Genomic DNA, 19551 nt, shown 5'->3' on the forward strand with positions numbered 1-19551 from the left:
ACAGTTTTGTTCCCTTCTTTGAACATGCTACAGGACCTCAGTGTCTTTCTTGTAGTGAGGGGCCCAAAACTGAACATATGAGGTGGCATCTTTCCAAAATGCTTCAGATATCCATTTAGGAGGTAAGAGAGAACCAAGGAAAGACAGACACAACTGAAGGACCGAGGAGTATCCTCAGCTTGGTTGCTAGCAACGCCCCCATTGTGAAGCATTTCCATGTTGCTAAGGTCACCTGCTGTAACAATGGCACCTTTACCCTTCTCAAGCACATTGATGATTGAACACCAGGGTGACAGAAGCACTTGCAATGCCACTGAGAGGTACACAGGCTCTGACCAGGGCAGCCAGGCCCATTCTTCAGTTCTCCATGCTCTGCCAAGAGTTCCCTATTAAAACAGAACCTGAGATAGGTAGGCTTCACAGAAGAGTGAGCATCTGGCCAGAGCAGGAATACGCCTGCAGGGCCAGGTTTGGTAAAGCGGCATGGAGCTGCATCAGTCTCAAGTATAAAAAATAGTCAGTGAAGAGAGTAAAGCGGATCTGCTGCTATTCATTTCACAGCTGTAGTGGGATTAGTGGAACGAGGGCGATGGGGTAAGCTGCCCCTTTTATCTCATTCAAACATGTTGCTAATTCAGCAGAGCACCGCAGCCAGGAGCAGCTCCCAGCCTAATCCACTGTATCATTCTCACCCAGCGTGAAGAAACGAGAATTTTAATCCTCTCCCTGCCCCCCACCCCATCAGCTACTCCAGCGGGCTGTGCCTGGCCAGACCAGGCATGGGGACCCACTCCATGCCTGTCACTGCTTCCCCCTGTCCCACTGATGGGATCTTCGGGAGCTGAGAGAGGTGGCTTCTTCCACCCCCATGCACCATAGGCTCTACTGGGCTTTTGACCATCCTACATCATCCAGGCTTCAGGATGGCTACAAGAGCAAAATTGCAGGAGCATCAAGGATAATTGTATCTGAGGTTGGATATTATGAAAAATTTCTTCTCAGAAAGAGTGGTCAGGCATAGGAACAGGCTGCCCAAGGATGTGGTGGAGTCAGCATCAGCAAAGCACAGTGCAAGGGCTCTTCGATGAGAGGGTATTTCAGCTGCTGCAATATAAAGACAATGTAAAACTACTAGAGTGTCCACAGGAAGGTTATGAAGATGGGGAAAGGTCTAGAGAACAAGATGTGTGAGAAATGGCTGTGACTCCTTGGTTTGTTTGGCCCAGAGATGAGGAGACTGAGGGGAGGCATCATGGTGGCCTACATCCAACTCATGGCGGCCTACAGCCAAGGCGTGATCTCTGTTCTCTGGTGACAGTGACAAGACCAGAGGGAACTGTGAGAGATTGGGTGGTAGGAAAAGGTTCTGCACCAGAGGGTAGTGGGCATGGAACAGGTTCCCCAGGGCAGCGGACACAGCCTCAATCTGTCTGGAGCTCAAGAAGCAATCTGGACAACACTCTCAGACATAGGGTTCAGATATTGGGTTAAACAAATGTCTGAGTTGTAAAGATCACCTCACCAAACCTCTAAGCACCAAAATACTCCTGATTGGAGAAAAGAGGAAAAGCAAAAGAATATATAGCCGAATGTGGCAGAGGGTCGTGCCTTCAACTCTGAGGCTATACAAAAGAGGCTTTAGGTGGGAAGTTCGTAACAAACTACAGAAGTGTCTCTCCCAGAGATAAATTTCTTTCCTTCCTTCTCTAGAGGAAACAGCAGAAGTGCTCTCTGGTGGAGTACAAAAAGAAATAAATACACAAGTGATGAAAATCAGGGTCAGCTCAAAGCTGGCATTCAGCCCAGGAAACAGCAGCCAGCTTGACAATTGTTTGTGTTCAGGAAAGCAGAATGTCCCTGCAGGATGTGTTGAGGACCTAAAGGAGAGTGGTCACTTTCTGTGTGGGGAGACAATGAGGAGATAATTAGCTGCTGTGCAAAAAAGCAGGTGCCTTTATCCTGAGTCTAGAGTGTGTCTGGTTTGGAAGATAAGTGCCCTACATTCACAGCGGGCTCAGATCACCAAGATGGCATTCAAGAAGCATTTGGATAAAGCTCTCAGGTATATGGTCTGTTTTTTTGGGTGATCCTATGTGCAGCCAGGAGTCAGACTTGGTGATCCTTATGGCTCCCTTCCAACTCAGAATATCTTGTGATTCTATGAATTGCTGTGGCTGAAACACCAAGTCCAGACACCAAAACCTGGTATGCGATGGGAGATTACTACTGAAATTGCACCCCTTGCTTCCCCCTAGGCCTCAGCCCTGCAAAGAGAAGATGTATGACCCATGGCAGAGCAAAGCATGGATGAGAAGTCAAAGCCTCTGCTCCAAACCAGCGCTGGTGCATTGCAGCAGCTGAAAAACATCCAAAGGTAGATAGACCATAGGGAATACCTGAATTGACTGCTTCTATGAAGCATGACAGGACTGTCCAACTCCCAGAGGAACACCACAAAAACAATCTAAGGAATCGAACACCTCTCCTATGAGGAGACTATGAGGCTGAAAGAGCTGGTGCTGTTCAGCCTGATGAAGAGAAGGATCCGAGGTGACCTGATAGCAGTCTTTCAAGCATGTACAAGGGATCTACAGACTCTTTAGCAGGGTCTGTGGTGACAGAACAAGTGGAAGTGGCTTCAAGAAGCTCAGGGAGGGTAGATTTAGTTTGGATATAAGGAAAAAGTCTTATTTACAGTGAGGGTGGTGAGGTGCTGGAACAGGTTTCCTAGAGATGTGGTTGATGTCCCATCCCTGAAGCGAGGCTGGATCAAGGCCTGAGCAACCTGCTCTAGCTGTGCATGTCCCTGTCATTGCAGGGAAGTTGGACTAGATGGCCTTTAAAGGTCCCTTCAACTCTAAGGATTCTGTGATTCCCTGGGGCAGCTACCCCAAGGATGCAGAGCTCCCATGGGGTAGAGCCTGATGGACACCCCTCTGACTTACTTCTGATCCCCTTTCTTCCTTCCAAGACCTTTGTGGTTGGGGTTAATAAACTCAAACCCACTTTTTCCAGCCCCAACACCCTGCTTGCTCCAAGGCTCCTCCTCAAACATCTCCCTCCCCGCAAATCCCCTGAACCTCTTCCAATTGCACACCAGTAAAAAGTGCATTATTAACACCCCTCTGTCTCCACTCCCTCATGCTCTCTGATGGGCAATGAAACCTCTCTGAATTATGCCGCTCGGCATGCTTACAATTTAATTACATTTAAAGTCAATCAGGAGCTCCTGGAGCTGAGTGGCTGTTAAAAGGATGTAATAGAGGAGTGGGAGGAAAGGATGGGACAAAGACCCCCAGAGCTGATGTATACACTCTCACCTACTGCAGAACCATCAGTATCAATCTATTTCTTCCCCTCATCCCATTCCCCCTCCTCCTGGCACACCTTTCTGAGCTTTCTGGAAAGCTTTTCCATAGTAAAGTCCTGTAGGGAATTAGAGGGAATAGGGAAAGAGCTGAAAAGGGCTGGAAAAAGGGTGGATGAGGCAGACAGCATCCTTCCCTCTTCTCTGCTTCCTCTGTGTCATTGAGGAATGGCATGCGCCTTGATTTTAATTAGATGGAGGTAATTGCCTTGGTGCAGAATAACATTGTTTGCACTGGTGGGAAGTGAGAGGGGCTTCAGGCTTGGCTGCCCCCAGGAGCTGGGGGAGGGATAACCTAGGCTGAGTGATGAGACACATTCATTGTTCAGAGAGGACAAGGGCAACCGGGGTGGCTTAACCCTTGCACTCCCACGCTGCCAAATGAGGCTGAAAAAGTAGGAGAGGAGGGAGTTCGGCCTTGGGATATGGACAGGTCCTGTGGCTGAGTTGGGCTCTGCTATGTATCTCCACTGTGTGTGCACTGAGGGAGGCTCAGAGCACCCTCTGGATTGAAACAGGGGGAAGAGAGACTGTTTATAAATTGAAACCAAGGCACAGGATCCCAAAAGGGAACGGAAGCATCACCTTATGTCCCTGCACATTGCAATGCACACTTTGGCTATGGCAACATGCTGAGGGACCCTTGGAACAACTCAGAGTATCACTATGGTTGTGGTCACACATCATGACAAAAGAGCATGTAACACAGGCAGAAATCAAGTTTCTGGAACCCCAACCTAATTCCTGCTCCCTGGCTTCCCAGTCCCTGTGGGTGATCCTTTTCTGAGCCCTAGAGACAAGCAGGTTGAGCCCTGGAGTGTGACATTTGAAGGTAACCAGCAGAAAACACAGTGGCCTCATCCATAATGCCTATTGGGAAACTATGCTGGCCCCACAGCATGTTGACATTGTGGGAAGGTGGCTGAAGTTCTATTCTCTGATTCCCATTAGAGTCCAAGTTCAGATGATGGTGATTGCTCCCCAGTGCCTTCCTGGGTGTTCCCTCCCCAGGAGTGTTCACTGCAGCAGATTGAAGCTGACTCAGAAGCTTAGCACACCAGGGCACCAGGTCTCTTGGAAACATGCACTTTGAAAACTCCCACAAAGGCTGCAAATAGTCAAACATCTCCTACATGGCCCCAGCAGCTGGGATAAATATTTATGAGAGATGTCAGTGTTGTGTTTCAGGACACATGCCAAACACCAGCCACTAGAGGTTAGCAAGAAACTGCCCCCATTGGCATATTATTGGATAAGTGTCCATTACAAGGGCTGACTCCTTCCTCTGAAGCAGATGGGAGGGGATGCTCTCAAAGACAGGATATTGGATGAGATAGTGGCATCCCCACGTTCCTTGATGATTGCTCATAAAATTAGCCATCCTTTAAAAACAGCCTTCCCTTGTCAATATTTAACTCCAGACTGCCAGAGGGGAAAAGGTCCAGCTTCCTGCTGCTTCTAGCTGAGTATGTTGTCTGTGGGTTGGCAAAGCTCTGATCCAGCTCTGCTTTACCAACCTGGTCAGGATCTTGCATATCAGCCATGAAGACATCCAGGGTGTTGGGACATTCAGTTCATGCTTGATGCTGGAACTCCATCCAGCATAAAGCATTGGCTGTCTTCTCCCTTGGCAAGAATCAATGTTTCTCATTCACATCAGCCTTATGTGTACCATCATCCTCTTGTTTTGGTGTCAGGAGATGGGTACACTGTGCATCAGAAAATAGAAGGGAAGGTACAAAAGCCTATTCAGTCTTACTGAGGCATGAAATTTCATGAAAAGTGTGATACTTGCCATCACTGTGGGGAAACTGAGATACAACAAGGTGATTCAGCCAAAACAAGCAAGAGCAGCCACTCTGCAAGACTGCTCTTTTAATGTTTGGGTGCCTGGATCCTGATTGTAGAGCCAGACTCAGGAAAAAGATAAGGGGAGCCAGGACCAAATAAGCAATGAAGAGAAGAAACTGCAGCTATGCTTTGGAAGAGGTCACAAACTCAGAAAACAACAGAAGTAGAAGGGGATTTAAGGAAGACATACAGAGAAACAGACCCAACGTGGCATGATCTTAAAAGTGACTATATGGCAGTGGTAGGAGAAGGCAGTGAACGGGACTCTGGGATGGAAGTGCTGCTCTGCCCTGTATTGCTTTTTGTGCTTGTTAAGATTTTGGCCACGATGGTATCTCCTATGGATTTAAATGTCTTTCTGTAGTACATGGTGACAGTGGTTCGTATATTCGTATCTAAAGATAAATGCATAATATTCATTTGGAACAATAATAGATGTGATGACCTGGCACTTTTTTTCTCTGCCTGTCAAACCTTCATCTGCAGCACTGAGAGGATGGATTAGAAATGGTTTGATGTATGGATGGGTGAACAGATAAACAAAGTCTAAATGGATGGAGGTGAGATGGATGGACTCCCCGTGCATCCTGACTATTGTCAGTGTGTTTCAGTTCTAAATTATATAGATCTAAAATATTTAGTCTGGCTAAGGCTTTTCTGCTTTGAAGGGTGGTCTCATGCAGTTGCTCAGCAGGTTTAAGCCACCTTAAACCATACTCAGCCATTGTGATGTCCTTGTAATATCTGCCCCCACACTTTCCCCCCCCACACCTCCATCCTCCATCCTGACACCAGTTCCCAGTAGGGAGCAATGGGACTGGTGTAGACAAAGCAAAACCCCACTGAGAACTGATCTTTCTTGCAATGGAAAACAATTTCTTTTTCATCACAGAGTATCCTGAGTTGGGAGGGACCCATAAGGACCATAGAGTCCAACTGGGTGGTGATGGGTTGGACTGAATTGTCTTAGAGTTCTTTTCCAACATTAATGATTCTAGAGATTCTAAGTTCAAATGTGTGCTATTGAAAAATGCAGCTCCTAATTCTAAGTAACCCTGCAGCATCCTACACAAAGAGGCTAAGTGTTCACTCTCTGCTTCTCCCATGGAGACATACCCATAGCCACCACCACAGGAGGTAAGTTTTGGATGGAAGAATATAATCAAGAATGGGTGGCAGTCATGAGATCCACTGCTTGTCCATTCCCTTGACTACCAAACCAAGGTTCTCAGACATATGGTCTTATTTTTGGATGGTCTTGTGTGGAGCCAGGAGTGGGATTCAATGATCCTTATGTGTTCCTTCCAACTCAGGATATTCTATGGTTCTATGACAAGGTTATGGTGCAACATCTTACCTGAGAAAGCATCAGTTTTTAGTTCCCAAACCAAGCTAGGCCAAACTATAAAGGGTAAGACTAAATTCTTTCTTAGTATGGTCTGGATAGGACATCCAGGAATGTGGTAGGGACAGTGATAAGGGCTTTTTCTCTCCTTGCAGAACGGATAACTGAGTACTTATGAGCCCACTTCACTGAGCTCCTGAGCACAAATCCATCATGATAGCTACAGAGAAGCCATAACTTTTGGTGATGGGTTGATGGTTGAACTAGATGAACTTAGTGGTCTTTCCAACCTTAACAATTCAACGATTCCATGTTTCTAAGCCATGAGTAGAGATGGGAAAGGGAGAGAGAGGCAAAAGTATGACAAAGCTCTTGGTCCACCCAAGCAAACACCATAAAGCTATAACAAGCCACAGACAAACTGTACCATCCCACAGGATGCATCATGCAAGAATCTAAGGATATTGGGTTTCCCATCCAGCCACGTGCCTTGTCCCCATGCTGACCAGCAGATGTCTTGGCAAGTTGCTGTATTCTACACACCATGATCTCAGCCAATGAGCTCCCCCAGCACTCAAAGCCCATAGCTCACACATTTCTGCCCAAGTACCTCTGATACAAGGAATGCAGAGAAGCTTTCCAGCAGTAGGAATGCTGTCCCCTACCCCTGGAGAGACCACATACAGTTCCTGAAACAGATCCCAAAGCTTTGCCAAGCATCTGGCACAGGGCACTGGCCCCTCCATATGTCTGCAGCAGTAATATAGTAAGTGCTCTTTCATGTCATATTGCTTTGGCTTTCCAGGATCTGAGGGGGACTCTGACACACAGCATTTATCTCAAACAACTATTGATCCTCAGCTCTATAAAAATGATTACACTTGACCCAAGTGCACTTGTTTCAGTGGCTGAGCTGAAGAGCAGGGGGATGCTGCCCGGCAGGGCAAGGGCTGTGGGGGGAGGAGATTGGGTGTTCCGGATGGGGTCACTCAGTTGCTGTAGGATCATGAAGTCCTAAGCTGAGGGCCTGTAGGCAGTTTGGGCCAAAAGTAGGCCCCTGAGGGCAGTTCAGCCTGACCTTCAGTAGTTAGGGAGCATACAAACTCATGATGCTTAAGGTAGCTTAAGGTAGAGTTGAGACAAGACTGTAGTGGCCCAGGTGAAGGTGATGAGTTGTAATGATTGCTCCCCACCTGCAGTAAATCACTTCAAAACTGGGCAGCATGAGGAAGATGAAAGAGGAATCATCGTGCAAAGTGGTAAGTGGTGACGCCAGAAATTGGACAAGTCTGGGGGTCTTTTCTTCAAAAGATGCTGTAGGGTTCATGGGAGAGGACTCCTTGGGATAAGGAATGCTTGAGTTCATTGGGACAGCGTGGAAAAAAGCAGAGGAGCTGAGGGAAGATAGAAATAAAACACAGAATCATGGAATCATAGAATCATTAAGGTTCAATAAGACCTCTCAGATCATCTAGAACAGCTGTCAACCCATCACCACCATGCCCACTAACCATGTCCCTAAGTGACCCTACCATTTGCCTGGACAGCCTATTTCATTACCTGACTACTCTATCTAAGAAGATACAAGAAACTACAGGAACAATGAGGGTATGTCACACAGACGAAAATGCTTGGATTTAGCATAAGGTTCTCCATCAGAGCTACCATCCCTGAAATCCCTCTGCAGCCACAGGGAGCAGCTCTGCAGAGCCTGGGAAGTCTTCAATAAGGCAAACCCACCCTAAACCATCTTCTTCCAGAACAGAGGGAACATAAAGCTTTCTCCATCTGCCCAGCTCTCTGGAACATGAGTGTGCCCATATACTGGAACCCAGTACAGTGTATCACAGGGCTTCCCTGCTCCTCAGCCCCTTCTTCTCCAGATTCAGCCCCAGGATGATGCTCCTGCCCTGTTCCTGGTCTCACTCAGCCTCCTTTGCATCACTTTCCATTACATGGCATGAACAGACCCTGCACTAAATATTAGAGCCCAGATCATGCGTAACGTGGATAGTTAGAAAAGAGAACATTCCCATGGCCAACTTAGTGGCCACAATCTGTGAAGCTGTCCTTGAAAATGCAGTGTTATCCTAAAGAAGTGTCAGATCTTGATGCAAAGCAGCAACCTCACCTATGGAAGAAAACTAGGCAAAGAATACATAAATCAAATTATGGACTCACCAAGGGGTTTAAACATTTCTATGAAGATAGAGTCATAGAATCCTTAAGGTTGGGAAAGACCACTAAGATCAAATCCAACCATCAACCCATCACTGCCATGTCCACTAAACCATGTCACTCAGTGCCACTTCTCCACATTTCTTCAGCCACCTCCAGGGACAATGATTTCAATACTTCCCTGGGAAGAGGAGATCAGCAGATATGTCCAAGATAGAATAGGATCCCATGCAACCTGTCTGAGAACATGGCTATTTCTCTACACTTCAGGAAGAAATGCTGGAAAAAAAAAGTGAGCATCTTAGTTAGGAAAATGGTGAAAATGCTCAAGGAGCTGGGATTATGCAAGAAAATTTCCAGCTGGAGGGACAACATGAGTGGGACTGTTGCCAAGAAGCAGTTTAGATGGAGCTACCCCAAAGGCCACAGGAATGGGGCCACTGGGATTGAGGATGGAAGGTAAAGTTTAGCAGGACTAAAAGGAGCTGTGCCATGCACCTGACCCCAGAGCCAGCAAATAGTTCTTGGAGCCATAGAATCATTTAAGCTGGAGGGAACCTTTAAAGGTTGTCTAGTCCAATTCTCCTGCAATGAACAGGTACACTTACAGCTAAGTGTGATTGTTAGAAGTAGAATGACAGCAGTGAAGACAGAGGGCTGTGCTTCATCCACTGGTTACTCTGGGGTTAGCAAACCCACCAAATCCCATTCAATACAAGCCCAATCCCAGTGACACCAACACAAAAAGCCCTTTTGACTATGGGAAAGGTTATAGGTTATAGGAAGGCATCCTACAATGCTCTTCTCTCCCTCAGACTGTTTCTTCTGCCCCGATACTATCCTGGAGCATGAGGAAAAAAAAAAAAAACAGCTTCAAACAGAAACTAATCCTTTTGCAAACCGCCCTGAATTAGGACCTAAAGAAAGTGTCTGGCTCAGAAGTACAACACTTGCCTCAAGCTCCCAGGCTGTGACGGAAACAGAGGGATATCACTGAAGCTGATGTTCTGCAGAGCTGGCCGTGCCCCAGCACACTTATTGGTGTGCTGAGTTGAGGAGGGCTTTGCTTCCAGCACAGGAGGGTTATCACGGGATTTGCTGCTGTTGCAAAACTTTTGCATGGATTGGGAGGCAGAGGGAGAGGTTTTTCCAGCTGTCAGCAGAGCACGATTTAGCATCTGCAGAGTTGAAAATGACCCTTATGATTAGACTTACTTTAGGGGACCTGGATTTCAGATTTCCCTGTGTGCTGGATATGGACACTTGTGCTTTCTGCATGGGGGAGGGTTACTTGGGAACACAAAGGGTACAAAAACCATTACTCCAGAGGGAAAAGACTGCACTGCTCACAGCTGTAATTAAATGCCTCCTGTGAATTTACCAGCTCTAAATGAATGGACCCAGCTATTCACATACCCAAGACTGGAGCTTCTCAGAGGGGCGGGGTAGGATGGGATGGGATGGAACAGGAAGAAATGAGAAGGAATGAGATGGGATGTAATAGGGTGGGAAGGGGAGGGAAAACAAAGGGAAGGGAAAATGAAGGGAAGGGGAAGGTGTAGGAGAAGGGGAAAAGGCAAGGGGAAGGGGAAGGGGAAGGGGAAGGGGAAGGGGAAGGGGAAGGGGAAGGGGAAGGGGAAGAGGAAGGGGAAGGGGAAGGGGAAAGGGAAGGGGAAGGGGAAAGGGAAGGGGAAGGGGAAGGAGAAGGGGAAGGGGAAGGGGAAGGGGAAGGGGAAGGGAGGGTGTTATTCATATCCTTTGTCTCTAGAAGGAGCCAAGAGTGATTTTTTTGGTGCTCAGTTTAACTCTGATGAAACCCATGAAGGTGAGGTCACGGGCATTCCATGCATCCCTGTGACATTTCTTTAACCAGGCAGCAGGAAGGACAGTTTCACCAAGGACAGTGCTGTAATGTCACTGTCATGCAAACCTGAGTGCAAACAAGGTCTTCCTCACAGTTGATCCAAGGGGACCTTCTTGGGCTACTAATCCCCAAAAGAAGTGCAGAACCATGTCCCTCATTATACAAATGGGGAAAAAAAGTTTGGGATGAGGATAAACAAGAAACATCTTTTCAGGGAAACACACAACTAAGGATGCTGCAAAGAAATTGGGAGAGAGGGAAATAAAAACTGGAAAAAAGAAACTTCCAGTCCTAATTCCAGTACAGTTGGATTAAACATCACTGAAATCAGGGGAAATGGCTGCTTTTTTAAAACAAAGAATTCACTGAGGTCTGTATTTGAAACTGGGACATGGTTTGAATTGGGATTATGCATCTCTGGGCACAAGAAAATTGCACTGGGAAGCCAGGATTTTCTCATAGAGCAGGGCAGGACAGAAATACAAAATGTCTGAAGTTGGCAGGAACTTCTGGAGCTCTGGCCCAACTTCTGTTCACAGTCCCTAGAGCTTTGCACAGCCCCACACACAGGTGGGGTTGGAGATCCCCAAAAGCAGCCCCCCACCCCCTTCTGGTCCTTGTATCAGCTCTGGCATTCACTCAGCACAGAAATGATGAGATGGGGGAAATCCTGGGCTCCAATTGGTCCCAGTGTCTCTTGGCCTGAAATGGGGCACTGTTGACAAGAGCCCAGCTCCATCCCCTTGTACCTCCCTGCAGGGATTGATGGATATTGATGAGATCACCTTCAGTCCCAGGCTGAGCAGCCCCAGCTCTCTCAGTTTCTTCTCCCAGCAGAGCTACTCCAGGCCCTTGGTCACCATGGTGGCCCTCCATTAGACTCCCCTCAGTGTGCCCAGCTCCCTCCTGCACTAGAGACCCAGCACTGGACCCATTTCTCCAGGTGTGGCCTCACTAGTGCTGAGCAGAGGATCAGAATTTCCTCAACTCAGTGGCAAACTCAACCAAAATTAGCCTGTTAGGGGGGATCCTAGGCAGCCTGATCTAGTGGCTGGCAATCCTGCCCATTGCAGGGGGTTTGGAACTAGATGATCTTTAAGGTCCCCTCCAACCTAAGCCGTTCTATGATTCTATAGATGATTTGATGATTATTTGTGATGAGGGCAAGCTGCTGGCACTTGTCCCACGACAAGACAGCTCATGTGGGAGTCCATGGGATACAGCAACAAAGACAGGGAATGTTTGCAGGAAGGCCCATGATCTGACCCTGATACATAGCCAACCTAAGGGGGGAAAGCTGCACCAGGCTGTGCTCCAGAACCTGTCTGTCCATGCATCCACTCCAAGCAAAATCCTTCTTGGCTGTTTCCCAAGAATGGGGTGGGGAGATGTACATCCTTTCCGGCCTGGTTGGCAGGTACATCTCGGCCAAGCATTCCCCCCCAGGGGCAGCCCCACACAACAGGGAGCTGGGTGCAAGCCATGCCTGCCTCTCAAATATCCCCCGTTCAGTTCCCCCCTCCCCAGTTCCTTCAGGGCAGCTGACACGGGGTCCACTTGGTTTCCTCATGCTGAGAGCCATGCCAGGTCACCAGTCTCTGTTAGAAGACACCCTGGCTGGCACCCAGAGCTGACACCCGATGCATCACCACCTCCCGCTGGGAAGACACAGTACTCAGCCCCCACCCACAGGCTTCCCCCAGGATTACTCCCAGCTCTTGCAACAGGAGAGTGTGTGGAGTGCATGGCTGCAGCGCCCCAAACATGAAGTGCTTGGACAAGCCCCATCATCCTGCACACTCATCTTTAATTGGTGCATCCTCTGAAGGTTCCCAGTGGGGAAGAATACAGGTGATGCTTACAGTAGGGATGCAAGAAGTTATTTGGATGTTGAGCTATTTGGCTCAGTGAAGGCTTTACGTCATGGAGAAAAGATGCTATCCCTTACCCAGGGGCCTCCCTGCTGCAGGGAGCATCTCCAAATTCCTGAAGGTGCATGCTAACCGGCACAGACTGTGCTGGAAAACATAACAAGCCATGAGCTGCAGGGATCCACTTACAGTGCTGGGTTGGAGAGCTGGCAGCAGGGCTTGTGAGGCTCCAGCAGGTAGCTTCTCATGCTGGGAGGGGGTGATAAAATAGATCAGACTCCATACTGGCACAGCCGGAGGTCCCAGCACTAGGCTAGGGTTTCAGCCTGAAGGGACAGGTGGGCTGCAAGTGAGGAGCAACACAGCACAGCCACAGGCTCAGAAGAGTGGCCTGAGCGCTTGATCCATCCACCCACAACATCTATAGGTTAAGAGCAAGCTGTGCTGTTACACCAACCCATATCACAGCAAAAGGGCGTCAAGGCTCCCCTGGGACATCCCACAGAGACCCTTCTCTTCCCTATACACAGAGTACACCCCATAATGTCCTTGGCAAACTGATACCAGCACCAGTTCTCCTGGACATCCTTTGCTCCGTGGACCCTCTATGAGCAGAAGCCCTGAGCCAAGTCCCTTGATGCACTCAGACTGGCTGCTGGCTCAGTCTTTTAATAGAGTCCAATTGTCTATTTTTCATTATTGAACAATTCCCTTTATTGGACTTTTTGGCTTGTCCAGGAAATCAAATCAATAGACTTCTCGAGACAAGCGCTGGCTTTGCGTCCTCATCCTTTCACCAAAGATAACTCTTTCCCCCTTTGCCCACTGGCATTTCTGGAGCTAAAGGTTTGTGATCTGGAGGAGAGGGATTCTGGTTTTCTGTATCTCACTATTATCATAGAACGATAGAATGATTTTAGTTGTAATAGACCATTAAATATAATCTAGTAGAACTCCCCAATGAACACGGACAGTAGGGGGAATGTTCCCTGACACCCTTGGATGATGAAGCTGCTTCTGCAAGGGAGATAATTCAGAGGGGAAAGGTAACATGCAGGCATGAGTAATGCTGCTGATGGTGATGCTGGGTGGAGGTTGACAGCACATGTTGAAATGGTCCCACCCAGAGCTTCCAGCTTTACTCCTTGGGATAGTAGAACATGGTTTTCATAGAATCATAGAATTATTAAGGTTGGAAAAGACCACTAAGATCATCTAGACAAATCATCAACCCATCACCAGTCCCCTGACCACCTCGTTATGAAGGTTATGTGGGGGCTTTCCAGCCCAAGTTAATGGAAATGTGCACTATTCAGGAGCTGGACATGATTATCCTTATGAGCCCCTTCCAACTCAGGATAACCTATGATTTGATGGTGTTTTGTGAATGGGGACTGCTATACGTCCTAGAGAGGTATAGCACATATGGCAACACATCTGCAGAATCCCTGGCAGCCCCAGTAATGCTGATCTGGGCAATGCTGCATGTTCTTGAAGTATACAGCCTTATAACAGACCCAGAACCATGCTGCATGGAGTACATCTGCCAGCACACCCCCCTCCCCCCTCCCAACATACACACTTTGAGCCTTCCTCTCAATGTCTTGGAAACACATCGTCGTGGAGGGAGAGAAAGACCCCAGGGAGGAACGCGCTCAGAAAAAGCCAACATCAGGTACAGTTGGTCATATTAGCTACTGGGACACCCCGTAAGTGCTACTGCTGACAGTAAAATCAATTCTTACAGGATATTTCCACCTTGTGAGACTGCAGGATAATGATGGAAATCTGGCTAGGAGTGACCTCTAAAGGCTGCAAAGCTGAAGAAACTCAGGGAGAGGGATTTTCTGAACAAAAGAAGTGGGTACATGAGCCAAAGGTGGAGAAGGGTAAATTGCTCCCTGCTTGGGTACATGGCCATAATACAGGAATAATGTATATGTATGCATTTGTGCCTGCATGGGATGCAATACAATGCCCATGAGTGCGTCTGCAGGACCATGCTGATAGACACTCACACTCAAACCCAACACTATCTCATGCCTTCCTGGTGGAAGATATGGCTTTGCATGCATGGCTTCACACAAACAGAGCACGTCATGAAGGAGTAGGATCCCTTGGAGATCTGTATTATGCTTTGATCCTAGAAGGGAAAATCAAAATTCCCCATCCAAGGGATGTTTTTCACCACAGTTGCAGCTCAGTGTAATCTGAGAGCCAGCAAAATTAAAATCACTCATCACAGGACGTTGGCAGGGGAAGATTAATGCATTTTAGCCATGACAGCTTGCAGGCCAGAGAGACATGGGCTCCCAAAATTGTGAGGTGAGAAACTCATCACCCAGGGGCCACAGTCAGTTGAGCACTGAGAGTGGGCAATGCCAAGCAGCCCAGGCTGGTGGGGTGCTTTGCATCCCTGCTGGGGGATGAGTTTGTTCTTCTTTTCTACTCTAAATGCTCTTTTCTGGGCAGAATTCTGTATCTGGTGCCATTCTGTTCAACAAAGTCCCCACTCCATCTCCAGTTTATTTGGCTTTCTAGTGCATGTGAGATTGTTTCCATTCTCTGATGGAACCAGATTTATACAATCTAATTGTGACAGGACAAGGGGCAATGGCTTTAAACTAAAAGAGGGGAAATTTAGTTTGGATATCCAGGAACTGACACAAGCTTCCCAAAGAAGCTATGGATTCCCCATTCCTGGAGGTGCTCAGGCCCAGGTTAGACGAGGCTCTGGTTAGCCTGATCTAACAGATCTAACCCCTGTCTACAGAAGAGGGGTTGAAACTAAATGATCTTTAATATCCCTTCCAATCCAAGCCATTCTATGATACTATAATTCTCTTATTTTTGAAAAAAAAAAAATATATATATATATATATATATATATATATATATATATATCCTTTGAACCTACCATGGACAGCAATAATCCCTGCTCTCCCATGCATTCATTCTGCCGAGGACCACATCTGAGGATGTCTGCAGGCTGTGACTATGCTACAAGGACCCTGTGTTTTTGCAGGACCCTCACACTGAGATTGGGTAGGTGTGCAAGTTGTGTGGATGGACAGATTTTCAACGTGAGGTGCAAGTCCAGACACTGAGATATTCTGATCTTCTCTTTTTCTCTCCCCTGCTCTGTTGAGTTTTCCTTTGACTCCTCCCCAGTAGACACCGCCCTCCTCTTGACAGCCCAGAGATATTGTCCTTTCCTTCTGAAGGTCACCATCGCTGCTGTGGGGCACCCTGAAGAATGACTGTTGAGCTCTGAGAACCCACATCGGTGTCCACAGCAGACACAAGTGCCCACAGCCCTGAGTTTCTGCAGGGAAATGGGATAAGATGCTGTCTTTGGAATATGAACTCTGCTGCTCTCCAGAAGCAGCTAGGGCACACCAAGGATCACGCAATCTAAGAATCATAGGGGTTGGAAGGGACTTCTGGAGATCATCTAGTCCAACCCCTCTGCAAAAGGAGGGTCCCAAAAGTAGAATAATAGAGTTGTTTGAGTAGGAACGTCATCGAGTCCAACTCCCCCGCAATTAACAGGGATATCTAGATTGATAGATAGATACATAGATTGATAAGGTTGTTCAAAGCTCTGTCCAGCTTGGCCTTGAACATCTCCAAGGATGGAGTATCCATCCTGTGCATCAGTAGACTGCACAGGAAAGTGTCCAGGTGGCCCCATCCATGTGACATCTCCCCTGAAGATACTGATAAGCATGGATAAGATCTCCCTTCAGTCTTCTCCAGGGTGCACATACTCAGGTCTCTCAGCCTTTCCTCATAAGGGAGATGCTCCAGGACCCTCATAATCTTTGTAGCTCTCCACTAGGTCCTTTCCAGCAGTTCCCTGTCTTTCTACAACTGGGGAGCCCAGAACTGGACAGTTTTCCAAATGCGGTCAAGCATTGGAACAGACTGCCCAGGAAAGTGGTAATGCCACTTTCCCTGGGTATGTTCAGGAAATGTGGAGATGTGGCACTGAGGGACATAGTTAGTGGACATGGTGGTAATGGGTTGGGGTTGGACTTGATGACCTTAGGGGCCTTTTTCAACCTTAATGATTCCATGATTATATTTTTCCACATGACCTCACCAGGGCAGAGTAGAGGGAGAGGATAATGTTCTTTGCCCTGCCAGCCACCCTTTTTTAATGCATACCAAGATACCCTTGGCCTACTTGGCCATGAGGGCACATGGCTGGCTTTTTGTCACCCTGTTGTCCACCTTGACAGCTAGGACCTCAGCATGCCTAGGACCTCAGAAGACCCATGAAATACCCTCTGCTATTTTTGCATCCCTTCACCCTTGGCCAGAGGCATTAGAGCAATGTCATCCAAACTAATCATTTCTCTGTTTTTGTTCATGCCCCATCAAGCACCAGGTGAATGCCCACAGAATCATCTGGATGCTGCTTTGTAGAGGGTATCTTCTCCTCATCAGAACAGTAAAACTCCTCCTGTATCCACCTGTCAAACCATCCTCTGGTGACTGGCAGGAGCTCTGAAGGCAACAAGGATAATGCTTCAGCATCACTACTGCTCATCACATTGCCATTCTTCATCATCTGTGCAAAGCCTGTTCCGTTGCATTTTCCAACAAAAAGATCCAGCTCATGGACCAGACCAGAGATCCTCAGCTAACAGTGCAGCCTGTCGGGAGTCCACAGACCATTGGTGATGAGCAGAAATGATGGTCTCCTCTTCGGCGTTGTTCTCCTCTCAAAAATAGTGACTCCCAGAGTATCATCATAGTTCACAGCCAAGAGTTTGTGCTATCCATTAAAAGAGGCCCAAATTAAGACAGGCAGAGGGAACCCCAGGAGTTCCATTTACCCCTGATGGCTCCCCTAAAGAACCCCGAGACCCACACCTATATTCCCTACCATTTCTTCTTCCCCCTTCCTACATCACCTCTTTATTTGCATGGCCAACAAAGATCTACTTAGGGTTGATGCGCATCTTGTGTCAGAGCCAAAGGCTGGCAAGAGAGAGTCCCAGGCACTTTGAGGATTAAACACACTCTGGTTTATTGGTTGGAAGCAGAGCCAAAGTTGGTATTTTTATGGGGATTACCTACTGGCCCATCTCTGCCCAATGTCAGGGTAGACATAGCCCAGCTATGCAAAGGCTCTTTCATATGCGGTTTTGGAATCAACCCTATGAGATCCATAAAGCTCCTAGATCAAAGGAGGTGAATCATCCCCAGATAAATGGATGAAAGTGGTTACTGGCTCTTCTTCACTTTCTGGCCCAAACCACTGACCATGCTCATCTGGGTGACATTTCAAGATGTTGCATGGAGGCAGAGGGATGTTGTAAGAGAATTAACCATTAATCCTAATGAACATGGTTATAACAGATATTTGGGAGATCCTCCCAGATAAAGACAGCCTCAGTGGGTTTGTATCCATAGGACCATAGAACCACAGAATGGTTTGGATTGGAAGGGACCTTAATGATTGTCTAGTCCAACCTCCTGCTACATGCGGGTTTTCCACCCATAAGATCAGGTTGTCAAAGCCCCATCCAACCTGCTATCCATGCTAGACTGAATCAGGCCTTGTCTCCATCACCCCATCAAATGTTTGCCTTTGCCTGCTTAAAATCCCATGCTATCTTGTTTTTCTGAGGGGATAATTTGTTTTGACACCAGCATGTACTGAACACCCAGGTAGCAACTTTTCAAACAAGTAGTCAGTGGGACCAAAAGGACTTTGAGGATGGACAGCTTGACACTGACCAACCCAGTAATGCCTGTTGTCTTGAAGAGGTCCATCATTGTAAGAGACATTTGAAATGGGATAAGGGTGTTAGATAAGGGAGGCAAGCAAAGGGATGGCTCAAAACAAGGAGAAGAGAGACCTCGTAGCCACATGATGGATAGCGAGAGAATGGATGCAATCCTGAAAAACTATCCAGGGAGATGAACAAGCAAATTGAAGATGCCCAGTGTAGGTGGATGGATGAGTGATAGATGTATGGCACTGCTAAATGGATGGTAAATACCAGGGTGGGAGGACACTGCAGACAGGCAGAGGGATACATGCACTGAAGATGTGTGTAATCTCATTCCCAGTGTCACTCGCCTGCCGTCCCCTTGGGTCCCCTTTAAAAGAGCATTTCCAGAAACTGCTTCATAAACATTATGGGAGGGCTTGGGAGGTGGGGTGGTGGGGGAAGAGGAGATTGTTCCCGACTCGCCAGGTTGTCTTCAACAGAAAATGAGCCTTAAACAAATGAGGCTCAGTTTATCTGGGTTTCAAACACTCGCACACACACACACACTTGTACAAAGAGCATCTCAAAAACAAAACAAAAACTGGGGAGGAAAAAAAAAAAATCAAAAGTTATAAAGAAGAATTAAAAAAAAAGCTCTATATTTTAGAGTCAGCTGAGAAGTGACAAAGTAATTTGCTCCTGGCAGTCTATCACGGCAGTCTAATTCCCAGTGACACCATTCAGCTGCTGACTACACTAACTGTCAGAGTCAATTAGCCAGCAGCCAGCAGCGCAAAGTGTTTACGGGTGCTAAAATTCACTCCACACGCTGTGCGGAAGTGAGAAAAAATTACTTTGAGGGAAGGGGGGAAATTCAAGTGGTTGGTTTAACACTGACGTTTGCTTCTGCTGTGCCCCAGGATAAGAACAGGGCCTGGAGGGTATTGGAAGGGAAGGCAGAACCAAGAGTGTCCAGGGGGGTTGGGGTGACTGGGTCTGTTCAGCCATGGAACTCATCACTATGGGAAGTGGGACAGATCCTGTGGCAGAACTGGGATGCAAGCCAGTGGGGCCAGCTGCAGGAGGCAATGAGGATACAGGATTTCCCCATCCCTGCAGAAGCTGTGGTTTAGAGAGCCAAGAATTGAGCAACCACCCTTCCAGGGATGTCACACATTCACTGCAAGATGCCCAGCAGACAAATAACCTGGTCTTCTTGCCACTAAGGCCACATATCTGCATGGACAACATTTCCAGACCACCTTTACCACTCCTTACTCCTTGCAAGGTGAGCAAAATAATCATAGAACCACAGAATCACAAAATCGTAAGAGTTGAAAGGCAGC

General features: G+C 47.5%; 1 long non-coding RNA gene across 1 annotated transcript; it reads left to right on the forward strand.

Moving 5' to 3' along the window:
• The first annotated feature begins 224 nt into the window (after nucleotides 1-224).
• Nucleotides 225-17683, forward strand: LOC116227795 (uncharacterized). Its single transcript, XR_004166656.2, has 3 exons — nucleotides 225-320; nucleotides 2256-2374; nucleotides 16864-17683. It is a non-coding gene; the product is annotated as an uncharacterized LOC116227795 (long non-coding RNA).
• Nucleotides 17684-19551: the final 1868 nt, after the last annotated feature.

This window comes from Phasianus colchicus, chromosome 3, assembly GCF_987193195.1.
Source record: "Phasianus colchicus chromosome 3, bPhaCol1.hap1.1, whole genome shotgun sequence".
Lineage (NCBI taxonomy): Eukaryota > Metazoa > Chordata > Aves > Galliformes > Phasianidae > Phasianus > Phasianus colchicus.